The sequence below is a fragment of the Prionailurus viverrinus genome, chromosome D2 (genome assembly GCF_022837055.1).
Source record: "Prionailurus viverrinus isolate Anna chromosome D2, UM_Priviv_1.0, whole genome shotgun sequence".
NCBI lineage: Eukaryota > Metazoa > Chordata > Mammalia > Carnivora > Felidae > Prionailurus > Prionailurus viverrinus.
Window position 1 is genome coordinate 43,900,722 of NC_062571.1, and position 19,235 is coordinate 43,919,956.

Below are 19,235 nucleotides of genomic sequence, written 5' to 3' on the forward strand. Positions count from 1 at the left end.
GTTACCCACACTGGAAATTCGAGACTGCTGCATGCTTTTAGTCACTGTGTTATATAAGGTACCTTCAGTCTGCCTTCTTTAAAACTGGAAGTCACTGAGGGAGGAGCCAAGTGGCAGCACAACTGAGCAACTGATCACATGGCCTTATGACTCCTGCTGTGCACTCTGGGGAGACTATCAGCACCTATTGCATGGGGAGTGGAGGTACTCCATTAAAGGATGTGGCACAGTGCCTGACACATAGAAAAGCTTAGTAAATCCCAGCTAGTGCTATTAACATTCACTTCATTAGTCTCTGGCTCTGATCGCTTTCAACTCTCCAGACACTGTTCCTGAGCTGAAGGAGTCATACCCCTGTGTAGTAAAGAATTTAATCTTGCCTAGAAAGAGATCTGGGCTTTGTCCTCTTAGAATATCACGACTCATAGGAGTGTCTTTGTTTACGTTGGTCTCGGGTCATGCCAGGTAATCTAACAATATGATTTAGATTGGGAGCTGACCACACTAGACAGCCTTAGGGTGGAGACTACCAGTCTAGAAAGACCAACAGTCAGATACTGGTTGGTGGGGACTTTGGGACAAGCAGTATCAGTTGACTTATGGAAGGACTGGAGATTGAGATCAGCCATGTAGGCAATCAGATGATTGCCCAGTAAAAACTCTGAACACTAAGTTTGGGTAAGCTTCCCTGGTTGGCAATACTCCATTCATATTGTCAGACAAATAATAGTGTCCAGGCTCCCTGGGGAGAGGACAGGTGGAAGCTCTGTGTTTGGTTCTTCTGGACTCTGTCCTATGTGCTTCATTCTTTAGCTGATTTTCGTCGCTATCCTTTCCATGTAATCAACCCCAACTGCAACAGCTATCAGTAAGTTCTGTAAGTCATCGTAGCCATGATCAAACCTAAGTGAGATCTTGGGAACCTCTAAAATTTGCAACTGGTATCAGAAGTGAGGTTGGTCTTGCAGATGGTTCCCTCAAACTTCACAGTTGTCTTCTTTCAAAAGGCCAAAACCAAATCTTCTTCTGAGGCTCATCTGGGAAGATGTTAGATTAAGAGGAACTGTCCAGAGTCTCTATAAGATGCATTCAAAACTCACACATAGGAAGAAAAATAGTGAGGCAACTTTCACATAATAACAAAATGTTCCTCCTTCATCCCAGAGTGAAAGGCTGATGACTTATAACATCCCATCAGTGGCCAAGGCAGGCTGTGCCTCTTGAATAGAAATAATGGGGTTGCAGAGAGGTTCTAAAACCATCACCCAGAAGGCTTGGGGCTCTGCCTCTGGCAAGGGTACCAGCACCACACGGGGTCTGCAGCTAGAACGGCTTCTTCCATGGACTTGGAATGGAATTTTTCCCTTACTTACTTGATTATTTATTTATGTTCCCCATCATTCGAAATGGATTTGATGCAACCTGGGTCAGTTTCCTGCTTTCCTAAGACAAAGTGAATGAGGAAACCAGAAGCAGCAGGAAAGGGAGTGAACTGGGAGAAAACAAAAGGAGCTAGGTTAAGATTACTATTCAAAATGTATGCCATAGAAATCCTCTATGTATATTCATTGTGTTGTTTAAAATCACCATGTCCTTATTTACTTGTTTGTTTATTGACTTCCTTTATTTGTTTTTGGCCTACTTAATCTGTCTTTGACATTCGGTAGCACTAAAAGCCTTCTCCAGTAATAGTTTCTGTCAGTTTTCTCCTGGCTTCCTAATGGTTTTTGCCCTACAATTTGATGCTGTGTAATTCATTCATTTCCAAATGTTCATGATTGCTAGAGTCTTCATTATAGGCTATACTTTCTATCTGTGGAAAGTAACCTTTTCTTTGCTTAATGTGTTTTGCCTTGAATTCTACTTTGATACTAAAATGGCCACCTCTCTTGGGTATTTTCATTTGTAGCCAGCTACTATAACCTTGAGTAAACTTTTAATTTTAATTTTCCAGTGTTATCTGGATTTGGTTGTGTCATATAAAAGCATATAGTTGTATTTTGTTTTTAACTTAATCTGAGAGATTTTGACTTTGAGAGAAGAATTTGAAAAAGTTATATATTTTTTCAGAATGCATGTTCAATGTTTTCCAATACCCACAATAACATGTGTAGAAGAGAATTCTGGATTTACTCTGCCCATTTCCCTGTCCTTATCACCTCCTGAAAACTAATATTCTCCTCATTTTCCTTAACCTCTGTAAATTGCATTACCATACACCCAAATTGTTGCATATTTATGAATAAAGATGGGTCTGTTCTTCAAGTTTCTTCTTTGCCTGGGTGGGTCAGTTGTGGCTTCACTGTAAGTGGGAGAGGCATTTGCATAGTCTGACTACTTTGTTGGGTTTGTAGGAGTAGAGCAGTCTGGAAGGCTGGGGACCTCCCATGACTGCCCAAATAATAAGAGGGTCCTTGCTTGAGAGGTAAACCTTCTTCAGTGTAGCTGTTCTGCTGATTTTCCTTTTTTTTATCCCCCTTTCTCAGTGTCTTTCTTGGAAACCTCTGGTGTTGGTTCCTCTCTGCTCAGCTTTTCCTTTCAAACTCACCACACTTTAAGAAGCATCCCGCCAGCACATCAACTACTTTCTTTGTAGAGCACTTTGTTTTTGGCCTGAGGTCAAAGACCTTTGATTCCAGAAGCTGTTTTTGTGGGAGGATAATGGGAAAGAAATATCTTTCTGGCTGTGCAAGATCCAGGTTTTAAATCAATTACTTTGATATTGCCCTGGGTTGATACTGCATTTGGTTGCTGGAGGATCTCTTGGTTTCAGCAAACTCAGTGCCAAGCATTTTCCAGAAAGATCTCCAGGGGTCATTTTCAGATAAACTTACCCATTATTACTCTACATATTATAATCCCTTAAGGACTCTCAAAATGTGGTCAATAACAGAAATATCTAAATTCTTATGCAACTTTGAGAATCTATGAATCTGTATTTTAATGGAATCTATGTCTCCTAGATTGGTTATTGCTGTGTTTTTTAAACACTTTATTTTGAAATAATTTTTGACTTACAGAAAAGTTGCAAAGATAATACAGATAGTTCTTAAATACCTGTGGAGAAAGAATAATGCCCCTCCCCCAGTATGCCCAAGTCTGATATCTTTATATCTGTGAATATGCTACCTTACATGGTAAAAGGGACTTTGTGCTATGAATACATTAAGGATCTTGAGATGCAGAAATTATTCTGCAGTATCCTGGTGGGCCCGATGTAAGCACAGGGGTCCTTATAAGGGAGAGGGGCAGGTTGGAGAGCCAAAGAGAGATTTGATGTCACTCTGCTGGCTGTGAAGAAAGGAGTGGGCTATGAAACAAGGCTAGGTAGCCTTTAGAAGCCAGAAAAGACAAGTAAACATATTGTTTAATGGGTACAAAGTTTCAGTTAGGGAAGATGAAAATGTTCTGGAGATGGATGATAGTGATGGGTTGCACAACAGTGTGAATATACATTAAATATATTCAACTATACACCTAAAAATGGCAAAAGTGGTGAATTTTATCCCAGATGTAATTTGCCATAATAAAAAAAAGCAAAGAAACAGATTCTCCCCTAGAACTTCCAGAAGGAATGCAACCCTGCCAAAATCTTAATTTTAGTTCAGACTTCAGACTTCGAGAACTATCAGATAGTAACTATGTATTGTTGAAGTCATAAGTTTGTGGTAATTTGCTATAACAGCTATAAGCAACTAACACAATACCCTTTCTTTCTTTCTTTTTTTTTTTTTACATTTATTTATTTTTGAGAGAGAGAGAGACAGAGCGTGAACAAGGGAGGGGCAGAGAGAGAGAGACAGAATCAGAAGCAGGCTCCAGACTCTGAGCTGTCAGCACAGAGCCCGACGTGGGGCTCGAACTCATGAACTGTGAGATCATGCCCTGAGCCGAAGTCGGACGCTTAACCGACTGAGCCACCTAGGCGCCCCCAAAATACCTTTTCTAAACTCAACATTCCCTAATGTTAAAATCTTACATAAGCAGAGTATGATTGCTAAAACTAAGAAATGAATATTGGTAAAATATTGTTCACTAAGCTTCAGGCTTTATTCAGATTTGCTCCATTTTCCACTAATGTTCTTTTTCTGTCACATGATCCAATCCAGGATTCCACATTGCATTTTGTCATTGTATCTCCTTGGTCTGTCCAGTCTGGGATGGTTTCTTAATCTTTTGTTTGTATGACCTTGACACTTTTGAAGAGTACCAGTCAGGTATTTTGTAGAATATCTATCAGTTTAGGTTTGTCTGATGTTTTCTCGTGATTAGAGTGAAGTGTGGGCTTGAGGGAAGAATATCGCGGAGATGATATGCCCTTCTCATCACATCATATCGGAGGATATCACATAATATCATGGGGGTGTTGTTATCATGGGTGATGGATATTAGCTTTGGGTAAGATAGCATCTGCAAGTTTTTCCACTGCAAAGTTACTAATTTTCCCTTTCCTTACTCTGTTCTTTAGAATTGCTCCAGTTTTGTCTGATAGTCTTTATTAGTGAAGGTATGCAAGAACATTAAGAGCCAACAAAACTGATTTTGAATGCCAGATGTACCATTTCCTTGTTGTAAAATGTTGAGAAAAACAATTTCATCTCCATGTGTCTCCAGCCATCATCTATAGAATTGGGAGACCAGTATCTCCTATGGCTGTCCTGAGGATTAAATGAGATAGCACATCTATTTACCCAGCAAATATTTATCGAGCATCCATAATTTGATAAGAATTATATTAAGTGAAAAGTATACCATGGTAGTTATCAGTGATGAATATAAGATATAGACTTTATCCATGAGCAGTTCACAATATGACAGGAAAGATAAATTACTGAACAAGAAGTCAGAGGACAGCATTACACATGTTACACTCGGGGAAATACAGGGTGCTGAGAGAATGCATAATGAGGACTTATGGAAGACATCAGGAAAGCCACTTAACACAATGTCTGCTATATGTAGAAGGCCCTGAGGGATGGATGGATGCATGCTCCCTTCCTTTCCCATGTCTGGAACTCTCCCTCCTCTCTCAGTTTCTCAAACAGAATAGGGTAAGAGAACAACAGGATGTATTTCCTTTTGTCCCTGTAGGATTCAGCAGAGCCTTTAAAGTGCTAATGGCCATGATGACTCTCTGAGCAGGAACCCATGTGCATCTGTTTCCTAAGCGTACATGACAGTGGAACCATCTCTTGCTTGGAGCTTGTCATAAGCCTGGCATCGTGCAGAAGAGCTCTGGGGAAATGTTGTTTTAGCACGTTGGTCTCTTCACCACGCCTGAGATGAAGTTCACCTCAAAAATATCTGAGCTTTCAGCACGTTCAGATTTTCATGAGCATTTCACAGGGGCATTTGGCTATGTGCATTCCAAATTGTTTCTCTTCTAAAGGAGAGATCAATCTCTTCAAGGATTGTTGAGGTACACATACATGTATTCATGCAGTAGTTGAAGGAAGATTTAAAATAATTTAAGGGGCTCCTGGGTGACTCCGTTGGTTAAGTGTCTGACTTCGGCTCAGGTCACAATCTTGCAGTTCATGGGTTCGAGTTCTGCATGGGCTCTGTGCTGACAGCTCAGAGCCTGGAGCCTGCTTCGGATTCTGTGTCTCCCTTTCTCTCTCCCCTGCCTGTGCTCTGTCTCTCTCTCTGTCTCTCAAAAATAAGTAAATGTTTAAAAGATTTTTTAGAATAATTAAAAATAAATTTAAAAAGCTACATTTTAAATTAGGAAAATTAAAAAAAAAAGAACACTTGCAGTTCATCACCAAGATGCAACAATTATCAAGATATTGCCACATTTGGTTTATGTATCACTCTCTCTCTCTCTTTTTCTGCTGAAATATTTTAAAATAAATTTCAAACACCATGTCATTTTACTCCTATTTTACTTGGTAGATATCCCTACAATACACAAACCTTTTCTTACATAACAACAAATCATTATCCCACCTGGTAACAACAACAACAATTTGTAGGTGTCACTTAAATGGAATGAAGTGTTGCGGAAGGCCCAGCAACCCCTGTTCTAGAATTAGGTAAGATGTTGACCTCCAGTTGGGATACGGGCTATGTCTTTCTCACAAATCTTCTGCCTGTGAAAAATCACTCTTCGAAGCCCAGTAGACCCTCAGTATCCCCTCCATCTATCACAGATTTGGAATGAAGGAGTTGCTTAGCAACTGTGGGCCAAATTGAGGAAGTTTAGGGAAGTATATTCTGAGACCACAAGAAGGAGAGGTCCCAGAAGGCAAGAGACATTTCTATAATGGAACAAAAACAGGGGACAAATAGTGCTTTTTTTATTTTTAAAATTTGAGTATAGTTGACACACAGTGTTATATTAGTTCCAGGGGTACAGCATAGAAATTCAACTTCCCTAGACATTTGCAATGCTCACCACAAGTGTAGCTGGCACCTGTCAGCATACAACACTATTACAATACCATTGGCGATAATCCCTATGCTGTGTTTAAACAGGCCATTCTGTGGCTCCTCTGGGTGACAAGGTGGTGGACAGCCATAGACTGACCAGGCCTTCATGTCTCAATCCATGCAATTTGTCTCTACATTTTGCTCTTCCATTTGTGATTCCATGATGCTCCATGATTCTATGGCTCAGCAGAGGTTAGAAAGTCACTGGTCTGGTAGGTTACTATGGAACTGTCAGCTCAGGAAACTCTTGTTTCCCATCACAGAATAACAGAGGGACTGGTACTTATGTCCCTTTCCCCCTCTATGGTTCTGGGCTGTCCAAACACATGGTAGAGCCTGTGACAATCAGACCAGTCTCCTACTACATGGCCTCATCTCAAGAGAAACATGTGGCTGGATTCCCAACTTGAAATTTATGCACTGAGGAATCCCAGCTCCTCACCTTTTCACTAGGAAGGAAGAGTGTGATTGAATGTTGCTCGGCTGTGAGCCTCTCATTGGAGCAGGACCCATGATCAGTCATCCTATTGAACTGACAGTTGAATAAGCCCTGTTAAGCAATGCCCAAAATGCTTCCTGTCTGGGGCAAACAGGAAAATTATGGCTTTCATATGTATACACTGATAGTTTCTTCTGTTATTTACCTTAACAATGCAACCTAACATAATTAGTGCCAACTACTGAGGGTTCCTGGTTATATTTAGCTAACGGATTCCGTTTAAGGAGCAAGTAGCTAATGATCTGAAGCACAGACTGCTATCTCAGCAGCCCTAATAAGCTGGAAATCACAAGGAGAATAAGCACTGAATATTTGCCTGGTGGTGGGGCGGTGATTGAACTTTGAAGTGCACCGACAGTTTCCACTTGGTATCCTCAACTGTTTTACACATGGATGCTCTGAAATCAAGAGACCAAAAGTGAACTTTGCCCCTTTTGTGGTTAATCCATCCATTTTCTTATTGTCAGCTATCAACTGTGGGCTCCCCTGGGTTCAGGCCAAAAGTGGTCAGCAGAACCCTGATAGAACTCAGAAAAGGATCACAGTGCTCAAGGGTGAGGAAGGCACTGACTCACTGTGTCATGCTTGGGCACCAAGTTTGGAAAACAGAAAAGTATCATTTCCAGCAAAGACAGTGGAGTTTTGAAAAAGTGGGAGCCAAAGGAATCACCTGGCATAGAGGCCCTGTCACACTACAGGTGGAATGTGGATAAAGGAAAATGTGGGTATAGCCAAGCCACAGAAAGCCATAGGGTTGGTGAGGAGCCTAGGACCAGAAGACTTACGTAGAAGAGGCAGAGCAAAGCTTTGGGGTCAGGCTATGGTTCGATTCAAACTTGAACATTCTCAACCTCTGCTTTTTATCTGTGTAAGAGGGACCTGATAATGTCCATACCATAGAGTCAATGTCAATTTACCAAGTGTACCAAGTCAATTAATAATGTTGGAAAGAAAAAAGCACGTCACAATGCTTGGCACATAGCACGTGCTCTGCGTCTGGTGACTGCTTTGGTCTCTGTCATTGTTGTCAGGGTGGCTGTCCATGTGGCTTGATTAGACATTAACAGTGGAACATCTGTCTCAGCATACCGTGTCCTTGCCCTTTAAAGGAGAAGCGATGTGGCTTCTAATTCTACTTTGGGTGTTTTCTTGTGTCACTGGTTGGATATTTTGACTTTATAGCGAGACTCTTTGTGAATATTTTGGGTAATGTTTTGTGCTACACCAGAATGGAATATGGAATGACATTTTCAAATTCAGTGTCTTTGTGATGCGAACACATGCAGGAAGAGCCAGTATCAGTGTTACGTGTCCATTTAGGGCAAGTGTCTTTGTGAACTGACACTCATGGAGAATTACATGTCAGTCTTTGTTACATGCAGACGTATTTAATTCTTGGATCACTTAAGAGAAATTGTTACATACTCCTTTTTACAGGAGAGAAACTGAGGTGACCTGCCCACAGACATAACAATTGACATCAGTTGTTCACAGATGCTCTACATATGTTGTATCCCCCTCACGGTTTGACAATTACCAACTCTGTAAATCCTGCCTTTCCAACAAAAAAATGTTAAAACCACCACCACACCCTTACATTTTCAACTTCCCTTGCTCTAGGTTGTAGACATGCAACTTAGATTCTACCAGCCAGCTGTGAGCCATCTGGGAAACCAGGAAGGGTATGGGCCACCCACTGTGTGGTGGGTAGAGAGTCAGAGGTCATGTTGTTGTGGGTTCAGGCAGCAGCAACTTTCTAATTGGAACCGTGATTGTTCTGGGTCATATTTCTCAAAGCTCAGCTTAGGACCTGTTGACCTTGCCTTTCCAAAGAGACCATGATTTTTTCCAAAATTCTAGACAAAACTCTCCACTGTCTACAACTCAGTACCTTGACTGAGAATCTGGTTTGGGCCCTTGCCTTTATTTCTTTAAAATTTGTTCCAGCTGAGAAGAATTATTGACCGCTGCCCAAGTCCTCCTTCTCCTGCTGCTCTGGTGGACTTCTTCCGTATAGACTGGGGTGGAGCAGAGTCCTGCAGTCTCTCCACCATCCACTTCCCCCAGCCTGGTGATGGGATGCAGCATGGAGAAGTCCAGGCTAAGCCAGCTCACCGCTCCTGCTGTCCATTTCCTTGTATTTAGGTTCTTACGTTTAATAAACCCCCAAGGAAACTTTAGGGTTCCAGGGCTGGGCAGTATAGCAGATAATACCCCATTGTGATCCTTCGTCTTGCTTTTCAGGTACAATGAGCCACATTAACTACCATGACCTCTTTCTGTGAGTTTGGAGGAAGACAGATCCGTCCATGGCTCATTGGCTGCTGTGGTCCCAGCCTCATCATCTGCTTTAGGTCCAACCACAGCTTTGATCCACGGGAGAAACCCTTGTAGGAATTTCCCAAGCGAGTCTTTAATTACTATAAGCTGGTTGACCCCTTTGGGTGCCCGAGCTTTCTAGGGCCATTTGTTGGTGTCTCTTTTGCTCTTATTCTGTATCTAGCATGTTAACAATAGTATATTTATTGACTGTAGAAAAATCTGTGATCTCCTTTCCCACCACGACCTCTCAGTTGTAGAGCCAGCCAAGAATGTTCTTCACCAAAATTGTCTGCCACGTCTGCCTGCCAGTCGGAAGAATGCCAGGTATAGAAACAAGTCGTTGTGCAAAATAGAGGAAAACAGGCCTTTCTCTGAGTAATCCCTTGAAATTTTTCCAATTTATCTATCAATCTTGCAGCCTCTTCAGATTTCTACTTATTGTGTCAATTTTTGTATTTTATGGTCTTACGGGAAATTATCCTTTTCAGTGAGTTTTTCAATGGCATAATTTTACAAGTGCGCAGGGTATTCACTTATAATTTAAAACAGTCTCTTGTCCATGGCTAGCTACATCTCTCTCCTTCTTTCAAATGTTGATGATTTATGCTTTTCTCTCTTTGTCTCAATTAGTTTCAGCACAAGTTTGTCTCTTTTATTAGTATTTCCAGGGAAGCAGGTTTTACATTTTACGATTTCTCTATTTGTTTATGTGTACTTTGTTATGTTATTAGTCTGTGTCATTTTCCTCTTTGGTTCCCCCTAAGATTTTTAAGTGGAATGTTTAGCGTCATTATTTCTGCTTTTGTACTGTAACAGAATCATCTAATGTTCTAATTTTACAAACGTGGTCTGCTGGGTCAGGATACTGTAAGTTTAGCTACTTTAAAAATTGTTTTTTTTTTTGGTAGGGGTGCCTGGGTGGCTCAGTCGGTTAAGCGTCCGACTTCGGCTCAGGTCATGATCTCATGGTTCGTGAGTTCAAGCCCCATGTTGGGCTCTGTGCTGACAGTTCACAGCCTGGAACCTGCTTCAGATTTTGTCTCCTGCCCCTCCCCTGCCCATGCTCTGTATCTCTGTCTCTCTCAAAAAATAAACATTAAAAAATTGTTTTCATAAAATGTTTATTTTATTTAGGGAGAGGGAGAGCGGGGCAAGAGGAAGAGAGAGAGGGAGAGAGAGAATACCAAGTAAGCTCTGCACTGTCAGCACAGAGCCTGACATGGGGCTCAATCGAACAAACCATGAGGTCATGACCTGAGACGAAATCAAGAGTTGGATGGTTAACCAACTGAGCCACCTAGTTTGCAGTTATTGTGCTCTGCTTTCTTTTCCTCATCTATATTATACAGTAAAGCATGAAAGTTAAAAGTTAAACGGAAGCTTTATCATAAGATTGGCTGGGCTGGAAACCCAATTCCTATCCTAATCCGCATGTGACCTTCTTCAGAGATACGCGGTGAAGACTGTATAGATAATAACCATCAAAGGCCTTGCTGAAGCCATTCTATGTACGTGCATAGCAAAGCTTCTTTGGGCATACTCCAGAATCTCTGAGCATTTGGGGTGGTGGGCACATCACCTACAGGCTTGGGCGTCTCAGCAGGGGGATTGCGGCTAACGGGCCCTTTATTAGTTCCTTCAGTGCCACCTTCCTGCACTCGCAGCCACTGGCTTGGGCTTTTCTGCGGGTTTCCTATTTGTTGGACTGCCTTTGTCTATGGAGCACATCCTTCCCTACCTATGCAACTTCCTTCCTTTCCAAGGTCTCAGTTGTTCCCCTCCCCACCCCCCCCCACCCCCAGCACACGTTCATATTATTTTTCTTTTATCTGATCTTTTTGTTGCAAGGGCCCTGTTTTCTTTATTCTCAGTAAAAGTTGGAATATAAATATCCTTGCTTTTAACAATTAAAGTGATTGAAGGCAATGAGGAGCACTCTTATGTAACCATCCAGGTGTAGTGAAATGCAATATTTTAATTCTTGATGGAATATGAAAAGTTCCTGCATTTTGGCTTCTTTCTATAACTTCTCCTTTTCCATTCTTTATTAATTTAGCCTGTGACTTAAGTTGTTCTACTTTTAATATAATTTTGTTTAAAAATTAGTATGGTATATTTACTGATGTATAGTATATTAGCATGCCCTCTGTTCACGTTCATCTTGGTTTTGTTCTCTATTGGATCCTTTCTTTACCTATTTATCAAATAGTTGCTGAAGCAGCAGTGCTCTAATTCAGCTTTTAGTCTTCTGAATGAAGCCTTGTTCTTTCAATTGGTTGGAAAATTGCTGGACATATTTCTGAGACTTCATGTGGAAGCTTGCCTCTCTGTAAGCTTTACTTATCCATGGTGGCTTGACTGAGGCAGTGTAGACCTTGGGTCAATCTTTACAAGTTTTCTGAAAATGAAATTAGATCTGTCATAAATGTTCATGTCCCCTTCCACCCCTTGTTGATTAAAAAAAAAAAAGTTGCATTCCTATTTGAAAAATCCCTTTAGGCAGCCTGAGACCCATGGCACCACCAGGTGGGGGTGTTACTTTTTTACTGGAACAGAGGGGATTAGTCGGCTGTCACTGTTTTTCTTTCCTGGACCTCCGGAGTCTGTCACTCTAATTATAACATGGAAGGAGGGTCTATAGGGCCTGTTCCAAGCCTCTCTGCTTAGGAGTCAGGTTGCTTCAGTTTTGCTTTCCAGTCAAAAACTAAGGAGAAATTTCACTTTGTGTCCCCCTGGTCGCTTCATGATTGGAGGACATCTGTAGCCCATTCTATTTTATGTTTCTCTCTGAAGGTGTTCAAGGTTTAAAACGGACTCTGCCTGACCTCTACTCTGAGTAGGACCTGTGGATCCTGGGTTGTGCCAACAGAGACTCAGCTACAAAGGCTCTGTGACTGTGCTCTCACCTGCTGCAGTCACCAAGGAGACTCATCAGTTCGGAGGCTCTTTCAAATAGTAATGAATCCACCTTTTGGTAGAGGACAGAGATGCTGCCTATAATACGTGGATATCAATGGACACTGGTTGTGAATGGGAACCAAAGGGCAGTGACGTCTGTTGGTTGTTTTCTCCCAGGGAGAAACCCGTCCAAATGCTGGCTCAACATACAGCAGTCTCCCAAATCATCGGTTCTCTCATTTTTGTGGGTATTGGCATCACCTGGGAAACTAGGACCTACACAAAGGCCCAGGGCCACGCCTGTGGAAGTTCCCGTGGGTCACTGTGTTCTCTGTTCGCTCTTTGGTTGGTTATGATACACCCGACTCCGAGAACCACTGCCCTGAATCAGAAGGATGCCTCATTCTCTTTCTCACAGCTCTTTGATGAATTTCACCTTTCCTGAATGCCACCATGACCTACCTTCTAAGCTCTCCCGAGAACCCTCAAAGAGACTCTAATCCTCTTTATTTTCTTGCCCCAAACACACTAAAAACTTTATTTGAACCTCTGATTCATCTGCATGAAAGATCTTCCAATGCTTTTCCAGAGGTGAATGGCTGAGCCTTGTTCTCATGTCCTCTGTCTAGATGTGTTCTCCGCTTCCCCTTCCATTTTGTTATGCTGACGGCAGGGCTCCCCGACAGCACCTGGTGACCTTGTGGGACTTTGCTGCCCTTATTGAAAACCCCTTTTCTTTCTCTTTTGCAAATTTTGTTTCCTTTAAGTGCTATACCAATGATGTCATTCTTAACATCCCCTCCTCACAGTCAGTTCTCAGACCAATGTCTAGAATGATCCTTTTAGCATCTAAGTTGCCTCAAATCCTCCAGTGACTGCCATGGTAAGCCGAATTTCTACCCACAGCTTTGAAATAATCTGGTTACTGGTGTGTTTTCTGTGCTTACCCCTCAACACTCTCCTCCCTGGCGTAGAGAATGCTCTGAGGGGTCACCTCTTCAGGACTGAAAGAAATATTTCCTATAGTCTCTAGGCCCCTGTGGAAATTTTCTAGCAATGGAGAAAGCTGCTTCTCCCAAAGCCATCCCTCTTCCTGGGGTAGCCTGCATGTGATGAGTGGTAAATAAATGGACATAGAGCCTGGTAACTCTGAAGGGCCATCCCAGCTTGAGAACTCCCTGAGGGGCTGCCTGAGTTCTCTGTCAAGATCACAACATGGTCCAACTTCTCCTTTTGTTTAATCCTGCTTCCTCCCCTTTCCTTTTATATGTGTTGATTCGAGCTCATGCCCTACATATACTTTCTACACGATCACCTTATTCTGAGAGTCTGCTCCTATGGAACCCAGCCTGCAACCCACAGTCACTTCCCTCAAGCTTCTTGGCCCTCTTTCTTGGCTCAAACAGTACCAACTCTGATATCACCTCAGGGCCTTTGCATGGGTTCTTCTGCTGTATTCTCCTACTTTGCATATCCAGATGGCTTGCTTCTTCACTTCTGGTCTGTGTTCAAATGCCTTCTCATTGAGCAGGACTTTGTGGCATCCCTGGATAAAATAAAAACCCTTTCCTCATTATCTTATTTTATTTTCCACCACTCACTCCTTATGGCCATCTGACAGAAATATTTCTGTTTACTATGTCTTCTTCTACTGTGTATGTTCCATGGGAATATTTTGTTTATTGTTCTTTCCCCAGTGTCTGGCACAGAGTAATAAATGAATAAATATTTGTTGAAAGAATGAATAAATGAGTGGATTCTATCTGCTTTCCTGCTCTAGACCTATAAGTACTCCCCCTTCCCCCTGCCCCATGCCTCCTCCTATTTGGTTGCAGCTGGATGGCTGGAATTTCAAACTAGAGAGAGCACATTTTGAAATATGTTCTTGACCAGATGATTTAGTTAGAAGGAGGAAAAAAGATAGGATTCTTGGAAGAAAGCCTGGAAAAAGCCCCTTTGCCCCCAAGGGGAAACAAAGAATAAATAGTCTTCTGGCTTCTTTTCTTCTTTATTTTTAAAAAATATTTCCCCTGCTCTATTCGAACTGTCACATTTCAAAGCATTGGACACTAACCTCTGTGTCTACAGCCCTTTTGCCTTTAACCTCATCACTATCTGTTATTTGTCAATTACAAGGGAGGTGCTAAGCTATCACTCATGGTGACACCCCTTTGCTTGGCCATACACTAGACATCCTCATATCTGAGGACCAGTTAGTTATTGATGAGTCTCCCAATTCATCCAACCACTGATTTCATACTTATGTACTTCTCTTATGTATTATAATCTTTTTTATTTAAAAAAAATGATGAAGGCAAAGCCCTTAGTGACTCAATATTTCAATGAAGAGAAATGACACTGAATAAGTCCTAAACATACCGTAGTTCTATGCTTAACAAATACTCCCCCCCCCCCCAAACACACATAGGAATATGAGACGTGAACATTCTTTTCCCATTGTAGGTATGTTATAGTTTGAACGAAGACACTCACGTATCCATCTAATTTCCGGAAGATCTTGATTGTGAAGGACTGTTTGTAGATCCCATCAGAGGAGCCCAGGTAAATGAACAGTGACTGATTCAATTAACTGATAAGAATCTATTAGCACTGATCCAAACCATCTTGTTTGAACACAGAGCATTATGTACAAAGAACAACCAGGGTGGCTGTCATTTCGTCTTGGTGAAATATATGGAACCTGGGTGTGTCACAGCCCAGAAGGTGGCGACATACACGTTTAAGGGACAATTAGGTTTTAAACGCCAAAGGCACCCCCCCCCCCCCCCCCCGCCCCAGCACAGGTAGTAGTTAGTGAGAAATTCCTCTAATTGGATGGTTTTAAGAGCAGAACCCACCTTTTCTGTGGCCAGCAGGCATTCCCCTTTGAAGGGGTCAGGGCACGAAGGGTCTGTGTAGTTTCTTTTGTGGGTGAGTACGGTGGGCAGAGCACAGGCATGGCAGCTGGAGGACTTACTTTGAAATCCTGACTTTGCCATTTATGGTTGGTGTGGCCCTTAGCAGGGTACTTAACCTTGGTTTTGCTCAATATAATTTAGGACTAATAAGAATTCTGTCATCAAGCTCTGAGGATGAAATGAAAGAAGGTGTTTTAAGTGTGCTACATAGTGTGAGGTCTGCGCATGTCCTCTTTGCTTTTGAAAAACGGTACCGTTCTGGGGTGCTGTAGCCCCTCAGCCTGTGGGTGTGGGGCAGGCAGAGAATGGGCTGGAGCGTAACCCCCATGGACCGACCCTGCCTCGGCTGAGGGCCTCTGACGCCTCGCTTCTGCCCCCCTTCCACCTCGCCTGGGGGCCTGAGGTTGAAATGCCTCATCTTAGGTGACTAAATGTGGCAAGCGGTACCTCCCAGAAGAGAAGGGTGTAATGTGATTTCATTGGAGGGAGATGAAAGAGAGTTCACCAGGACGATTTAAAACTTACAGCCTTAACATGTACAACAACAAGTGTGCTGCAGAGCCAGAAAGGAAGGAAAAAAGAAGGGCATATAAATTTAACAAAGAATTCTTGGAGTTCTGAATTGGAAGCTTAGCTCCCAAAGCAGGACATTTGACCTGCTTGGAAAATCGGATATGGTAACCTTTGGGATGTTGGAATTCCTGGACGACTTAACAGGGTATCTAGAATGTGGGTTCCTGTGAGTGATGACTTGGGAGCAGTGCAGCTCCAGCCATGGGGACACGTTACCATGGAAACCCCGAAGCTGGAAGTTCCTCCATGCCTCCGAAAGGCTGTCAATTAGATCTATGCACTTGGGGAGTCTAATGAAAACAGACACTTGTCATTTTTCCAGCAGCCAGCTAACATTATATACATTTAAAATATGTCCATGGAAAGAAAAGCCTGCGGTTAAGTTTCGCTGTTTATTTTAAGAGAATTCTCTTGTGTGGCTTTGACAGGGCAGATCTTTTTTCCTCTCCCTCTACATTAAAGGAAAAAAGTGAGGCCCTCCAGTGTTGAGCAGAAACATGATTAGGAGAGTCACTTATGGTAGTTCATTTGAGGCTGTTGAGGGGGGCCTCAGTCCTACAACCTTATCTACATCACAGTGGGGTGGCTGGTCCCTTGGGGCCTCCCCTTCAGATTTCCCCTGCTCCTACTGGGTCCCCTGGCTTTTTGGTATTGTGAACCCATACTGACTGGCTGGTAGATACTTTCCTTTTAATGGGATAGCTCAGAAAAGAAACCTTCATTAGATATCACTCTCTTCAAATGTCAGATGCTGAGGAATGAGGGATCATAGTTTTTGGTTAGACTGACTTGCCATCTGAGGCCAACTGCTGGCATCTGACTTTCTGGGAACACAAATCAATAGTCAGGGCAGAAACCACAGTCAGAAGAAGAGCTGGTCCCAAGATTGGGTATTACCATTTATTTCCAATTGAAAGTGTGTGTGTATGCATTTGTTTATTGTTACGCAAACATGCTATTTTTGAGTTGCAATTTGCAGAAGAAACACTTAGCCCTCTTATCATGGGTATTGTTAATAACAAGATAGGAATGAGTATTTTCAAATTGGGCTGGGAACTGAGGCCCTGGCGTTCGGGAACCACGTCAGGTGCACACAAAGAGCTGAAAGCGCATATTTAATTGAGTCTGTCTTGCCTCACCCATTAGACAGCCAAATAACAACTGAAAATCTCATTCCCCACATGGAGAGTTAAAGACTGGTGCCTCCTTGACTTCTGAGTTCAGGGCATCCTACTCTTCTTGCTTTCTTTCAAATGTCAAATCATAAGTAGGTCAACAGAAACCAGTGTTGTTAGTTCTCCAGTTAGGTTTGGTTTCATAAGAATGTGGCAAACTTCACTACATTTGGTTTTCAGCAATATTTGAAAATTGCATTTTATGCTCGGCGTCTGATTGCATGTGGTAATTATCACATCTCTGCTTGTGGCGAAGAAGCTCACAATACTGGTGTGGAAAGACACATATATTGCCTGGCCTCACTGATTGAATTGGGGGGGCAGTAATTATACATGTCCCCAAAGTAATATAATATGTGGCTCTGTGTAAAGATTATGCTAAGAAACCCTTTCTTGGTATATTTGCAGCCATGGTGGTAATTAGTACAATAAAAACAGGAAATAGTAAGCCCACATCAGATATCTGTCCCCGCAGCTCTCTCTTCTAATATCCTTTAATATCAGACACTTCAGATGGGTGGCTGGCAGAATGATCACTCACATCAAATGTATTCAAGTAGAAAGTGCAGCGTGATGTTTGGGATATAAGACTTGACAGGGGCTCTACCATTCATTGACTGTCTTGGGAGAGTCACTCACCTGTCTGGCTTTCAATTTTACCACCTGTATTATAAGAGAGTTCATCTAATCGAGCACAAGTTTACTAATTTGATTCTACAAGTGTAAAGCCTGCCATGTGACCTTTAGATGCTGAGCGAATATTTCCTTCCTGGATGGGCAGGGAAGATCTCTCTCTCATCACAGTAGGAGCTGTGCTACAGCCTCCCGGCCTAACCACAAGGACATATGAGGACAAGAACACATGTCCTGCTTCTGCACAGCATCAGCAAAAGTCTAAACAGCTCTTTCTCAAGAGTTCCCCGGGTGTAGTATCTAAATTACTTGCATGAAAAGAAGATATGTGTTTTCCTATTGTGGGTATTTTAGTTAGTATTTATAAGATTGTTAAGTTGTGGCAACAGGATCCTAGCTGAGATTCTCTTAAATGTTGTGGTTTACTACTCGATATGGTAGCACAAAATTAGAACTTTGTAAAGAACAACGGTGTGGCCATCTTCCCTATAAACTCTATTAATGACCATCATTTTAAAGAGGAAATTGCTCCTCGCTGGGCAGTGCCTCCTCTGACTCAATTCTCTCTGCCAGCAGAAGGTGAAATTATAATTACAAACTTGATCTTGGCTGTGACCCCTGAATTGGCCCTTTGAAGGAACTTGGATTATGTCTGAGTCTGTTATCTCTGCAAGGAGACAAGCTGTCTTCAGAATTGCTTTTGGGGCCCCATCATGTCATTGTGAAATTGCAGTTAGTAATCTTGCCAATGTTTTTCAGATTTGGTGCAGATAAGCTTGAACACATCTGGTTCCCTGGTTTCTAATGTTATTTGGGGAATTGGATGATTTAAAGTACTTATTTTCTTTAACTCAGTTCTCATCATAATCCATCAACATCACGTCCTTTTATTCTCCATTTCATTTTTATATGATCCTATTAGTTGGGAGTAACCCAAGTGATATTTTTCTTTACTATGGCCCTGTCTCCTCTTTGCCTCTGCTGGAACTCAGGGACCATATACCTTTTGCTAAATCAGAATTCATCCATCCTCTGACAAACAATTTTCATAACCCTGATTTTCTTCTTTGAGTTTTGCTGGGGATGCAATGAAGGCAGTTCTTTCTGCTCCATGCAAATGACATTTACAACAATGTCCTCAAATCAGAGGCCTGAAATGCCTCTCTTAGATTATTGAAGCAATCAGCTGCACTCCATGGTGTCTTTGTGCTGCTCCATGAAAGTAGATGTGGGCTTCGGGGTTGAGAATGAGCCAAGCTTCCAGGCCCTGTTGTGACTCCTGGGAGGTGACTCACCAGAAATGTAATCCAGGATGCGTGAAAGGTGTCATTCCTGGAGATCTGGGCATCTCTCATTAGGTTTCCGGGTGAAATTGACATTCTTTGTTTCCAAGGAGGCAGACGTGCTGAGTGAGTTTACATGGAAGAGGGGATGCCAGCCTGCTTCGGGGATATTTCTGCCTTTCCTGAATTATTTGTCTCTACATTAGAAACCTCACTGCTTACAGACCAAGATAGGAGTGTGAATTTACTCTTTGCTCTCAAGGTCATATAAGGAATGCAGATTCCTTTTGTATAGCTATTTCCCCCTCTGCCATAACAGTAGAGAGAACTATGATAATCAAAGTACCAGTTGTTCAGTTCAACTTGGCAAGATGCTCATGGACAGTCTGCAGCACTGGGATTAGTGAGATGAAGTGATAAGACAGTACCTTCTCATGAGACGTCATAACTTGAGTGGTTTGGATGTGCTACGTGCTGGACTTAGTGACATAGTCAGTGGGGA

At 42.2% G+C, this 19,235-nt stretch overlaps 1 long non-coding RNA gene across 1 annotated transcript in view; it reads left to right on the forward strand.

The window, feature by feature from the left end:
- LOC125147732 (uncharacterized) overlaps positions 1 to 14,690 on the forward strand; it is a 106,335-nt gene extending 91,645 nt beyond the window's left edge. The window contains exon 3 of the long non-coding RNA XR_007145289.1: positions 14,615 to 14,690. This is a non-coding gene — a long non-coding RNA (uncharacterized LOC125147732). The remainder of the gene's footprint in view (positions 1 to 14,614) is intronic.
- Positions 14,691 to 19,235: the final 4,545 nt, after the last annotated feature.